Consider the following 5,331-nt stretch of genomic DNA (forward strand, 5'->3'; position numbering starts at 1 on the left):
AGTAACTTTAGAATTTGATGCCAGCAACACGTGACAAGAAAGTTGGGAAAGGTGGCAATAAAAACTGATAAAGTTGAGGAATGCTCATCAAACACTTATTTGGAACATCCCACAGGTGTGCAGGCTAATTGGGAACAGGTGGGTGCCATGATTGGGTATAAAAGCAGCTTCCATGAAATGCTAAGTAATTCACAAACAAGGATGGGGCGAGGGTCACCACTTTGGAAGCAAATTGTCGAACAGTTTTAGAAAAACATTTCTCAACGAGCTATTGCAAGGAATTTGGGGATTTTACCATCTACGGTCCTTAAAATCATCAAAAAGTTCAGACAATCTGGAGAAATCACTGCACGTAAGCGATGATATTATGGACTTTTAATCTCTCAGGCGGTACTGCATCAAAAACCGACATCACGGTGTAAAGGATATCACCACATGGGCTCAGGAACACTTCATAAAAGCACTGTCAGTAACTACAGTTGGTCGCTACATCTGTAAGTGCAAGTTAAAACTCTACTATGCAAAGCCAAACCCATTTATCAACAATATCCTGAAACGCCGCCGGCTTCTCTGGGCTAGAGATCATCTAAGATGGACTGACGCAAAGTGGAAAGGTGTTCTGTGGTCTGACGAGTCCACATTTCAAATTATATTTGGAAACAGAGGACGTGGTGTCCTCCAGAACAAAGAGGAAAATAACCATTGGGATTGTTAAAGGCGCAAAGTTCAAAAGCTAGCATCTGTGATGGTATGGGGGTGTATTAGTGCCCAAGGCATGGGCAACTTACACATCTGTGAAGGCACCATTAAAGGCCTACTGAAATGAGATTTTCTTATTTAAACGGGAATAGCATGTCACTTCTATGTGTCATACTTGATCATTTCGCGATATTGCCATATTTTTCCTGAAAGGATTTAGTAGAGAAAATCGATGATAAAGTTCGCCACTTTTGGTACTTCCTGAAAAAGCCTCGCCTTTACCGGAAGTCGCAGACGATGACGTCGCAAGTGTGGGGGCTCTTCACATATTCACATTGATTTTAATGGGAGCCTCCAACAAAAACAGTTATTCGGACCGAGAAAACGACAATTTCCCCATTAAATTGAGCGAGGATGAACGATTTGTGTTTGAGGATATTGATAGCGACGGACTAGAAAACAAAAAAAAAAACTAGTTACAAAAAAAAAACGCGATAGCATTGGGATGTATTCCGATGTTTTTAAACATATTTAGTAGGTTAATTCTGGGAAATCCCTTAGCTTTCTATTTTGTTGCTAGTGTTTTAGTGAGTTTAATATTACCTGATAGTCAGAGGGGTGTGTCCACGGGTGTCTTGACGCCAATGTCTCACGAGTGTCGACGGCAGCTGTACGGACGACACAAGCTCAGCTGATATCCGGTAAGTGGCGACTTTTTAACCACAATTTTCTCACCGAAACCTGCTGGTTGACATGTGGTCTGGATCCATGTTCTCTTGACCGCTCTGATCCATAGTAAAGTTTCAGCTCCGGGAATTTTAAACAAGGAATCACCGTGTGTTTGTGTGGCTAAAGGCTAAAGCTTCCCAACTCCATCTTTCTACTGTGACTTCTCCAATATTAATTGAACAAATTGCAAAAGATTCAGCAACACATTTCTCCAAAATACTGTGTAATTATGCCGTTAAAGCAGACGACTTTTACCTGTGTGTGTGCGTAGCGCTTATACTTCCTAAAAACCCTTGACGTGTTGCGTACACGTCATCATTACACGTTTCCAAGACGAAACTCCCGGGAAAATTAAAATTGTAATTTAGTAAACTAAAAAGGCCGTATTGGCATGTGTTGCAATGTTAATATTTCATCATTGATATATAAACTATCAGACTGCGTGGTGGGTAGTAGTGGGTTTCAGTTGGCCTTTGATGCTGAAAGGTCCATACAGGTTTTGGAGCAACATATGTTGTCATCCAAGCAACGTTATCATGGACGCCCCTGCTTATTTCAGCAAGACAAGTGTTACAGCAGCGTGGCTTCCTTAAAAAAAAGAGTGTGGGTACTTTCCTGCAGTCCAGACCTAACTCCCATCGAAAATGTGTGGCGCATTGTGAAGCGTAAAATACGACAGCGGAGACCCCGGACTGTTGAACGACTGAAGCTCTACATAAAACAAGAATGGGAAAGAATTCCACTTTCAAAGCTTCAACAATTAGTTTCCTCAGTTCCCAAACGTTTATTGAGTGTTGTCAAAAGAAAAGGTGATGTAACACAGTGGTGAACATGCCCTTTCCCAACTACTTTGGCAGGTGTTGCAGCCATGAAATTCAAAGTTAATTATTATTTGCAAAAAAAAATAAAGTTAATAATTTTGAACATCAAATATCTTGTCTTTGTAGTGCATTCAACTGAATATGGGTTGAAAAGGATTTGCAAATCATTGTATTCCGTTTGTTTTTACATCTAACACAATTTCCCAACTCATATGGAAACGGGGTTTGTATGTATATTGGTATATATGTAGGTATGTAGGCATATATGTATGTACATAGGTATATAGGCGTAATATAATCAAACTTTCTTGTCCTTGTCAAAAGTCTAGCAGCTGCATTTTGTACCAACTGTAATAATAACACATTAAAACTATCTTGACACAGGTGTAAGTCTTCCTTAGAGTGATCTTGTTAATGGAAAGTTGAAAGATGATTAGGATCAGGATGAAGCTGGTTTGATTCTCATCCTGGTCCACTAGGCTCTGGAAGGTTCTGTTCTGGTTCCACAAGTCCAGCGAAACACTCTGCTGCCCCCCGGTGGAGGTTTTGCCTAACTGCATTCCAGGCTCCAAGCAACCCGTCTTCATGTTGAATTGACAGCAGGGGGGCGGTGTCTTCTCCAAAAGGTCGCGGGGTCGAGTCGGCGGCCCAAAGTCCATCATCGGTGCGTCTTTGCGACCTTTTTGTCGCCGCTTTGGTGATAAATGGAAGCCCGGGGAGATCATTAGGGATCCTTTAAGGAGGCTGCCGCCCACGCCGGTTCTTCTACTGCAGGACCTCCTATTAACCTCGCGCTCATTTATCCGTAATGATGCACCCGGCGCTCATTAAAAGTAGCTCCCAAACAAAAAGCCAGTTACGGGAGGACGTTTGCAAATGCTGCGCTCATAAATGTTTCCCTCACACCTCATTTCGGGCCTCTATTATATTTCTGCGCATGAATAGCCCACCACCTCCCGCCTGGGTCTCACCTGGATGGGCCGCCATGCTTGTCAGCGTTCATTAAGTGTGCTGCTGAATTATGGCTCCTCCCCCTGCACCCCCGAAGCAGCAGCAGTGTCCCTCAGGCACACTTTCCATCCTCGCTTTGTTCCGCAGGGCCTTCAAATGCTGGGCCCGCCGTCTCTTTTTATGGGTTTTCACAAGCCATCTTTTTACGCTAAAGCTGCGGCAATCATCTCCTTCCAGCCACAGAGGATTCTACAAGACCCTCATGACAAAAACTTCTCACTTTTTAGCCCCCGATGAACTCCTAAATCGTCAAATATCAATTACTGACCAAATCAACTGCATCAGTACCTCAGACCAACTCTAAATCTGATATTACTTATATTGAACCACTCAAAATGGGTGGAAACCCTTTTCGTCACTACAAAAATACCCCAATATAACATAAAAAGTCATAATTATGAGATAAAAAGTCAAAGGTCTATGAGATTAAGCCAAAAGTATGAAATATGTCATAATTATGAGATCTGAAAAAAATTGCAATTATCAAAAAATCATGAGATTTAAAAAAAATTTAAAATTATGATTTATAAAATACTTCTGATTAAAAGTCATATGTGAGATAAGAATTCAAAATTATGAGAAAAAAAGTTAAAGGTATACAATAAGGTTGAAAGTACGACATAAAATGGTATGTATACTTATTAGATAAAAAGTCATAATTATGAGATTAAAAAAGGTCGAAATTATGAGATAAAAAGAACTATGAGAAAGTCATGAGATTTTTTTTAACTCAAAAATCAGAATTATGATTAAAACATTATCATTGTTATAAAAAAAACAGTTGAAATGAGAAGTCAAAATTATGAGAAAAAAAAGTCAAAGGTATAAAATAAGGTTAAAAGTATGAGATAAAATGTTATATTTATTCGATGAAAAGTCATAAGATTTGAAAAAGGTCAAAATTGTCAAAGTCCTGAGATTTAAAAAAAAAAGTTTAAAAAATTCATAATGTGATTAAAAAAATGATTCTGATAAAAAAGCCATTTGTGAGATAAGAAGTCAAAATGAGGGGGAAAAAGTCAAAGGTATAAAATAAGGTTGAAAGTATGAGATAAAATGTCATACAGATTAGATAAAAAGTCACAATTATGAGACTAAAAAAAGGTTGAAATTATGAAATAAAAAGTAAGAATTATGAGAAAGTCATTATGAGATTATTTTTCAAACTCAAAAATCAAAATTATGATTGAAAAAATATCACTGTTATTAAAAAAACAGTTGTGAGATAAGAAGTCAAAATTATGAGAAAAAAAGTCAAAGGTATAAAATAAGCTTGAGTATGAGATAAAATGTCATACTTATTCGATAAAAAGGTCATAATTATGAGATTTGAAAAAAGGTCGAAATTGTCAGAAAGTCATGAGATTTAAAAATAAAAGTAAAAAAAATTCTGATTAAAAAGCCATTTGTGAGATAAGAAGTCCAAATTATAAGGGGGAAAAAGTCAAAGGTATAAAATAAGGTTGAAAGTATGAGATAAAATGTCATACAGATTAGATAAAAAGTCACAATTATGAGATTTTAAAAAAAGGTTGAAATTATGAGATAAAAAGTAAAAATTATGAGAAAGTCATTATGAGATTATTTTTCAAACTCAAAAACCAAAATTATGATTAAAAAAATATCACTATTATTAAAAAAACAGTTGTGAGATAAGAAGTCAAAGTTTTGAGGGAAAAAAAAGTCAAAGGTATAAAACAAGGTTGAAAGTATGAGATAAAATGTCATACTAATTCAATTAAAAGTCATAATTAGGACATTTGAAAATGGTCGAAATTATCAGAAAAACATCAATTTGAAAAAAAAGAAAAACAATTATAATTATGATTTTAAAAATGATTCTGATAAAAAGCCATTTGTGAGATAAGAAGTCAAAATTATGAGAAAAACAGTCAAATGTATAAAATAAGGTTGAAAGTATGAGATAAAATGTCACTTATTAGATAAAAAGTCATAATTATGAGATTTTAAAAAAAGTCGAAATTATGATACAAAAACTAAGAACTATGAAAAGTCATAATGAGATTTTTTTTTAACTCAAAAATCATAATTATGATTAAAAAATGTTAAT

The sequence above is a fragment of the Nerophis ophidion genome, linkage group LG07 (genome assembly GCF_033978795.1).
Source record: "Nerophis ophidion isolate RoL-2023_Sa linkage group LG07, RoL_Noph_v1.0, whole genome shotgun sequence".
NCBI lineage: Eukaryota > Metazoa > Chordata > Actinopteri > Syngnathiformes > Syngnathidae > Nerophis > Nerophis ophidion.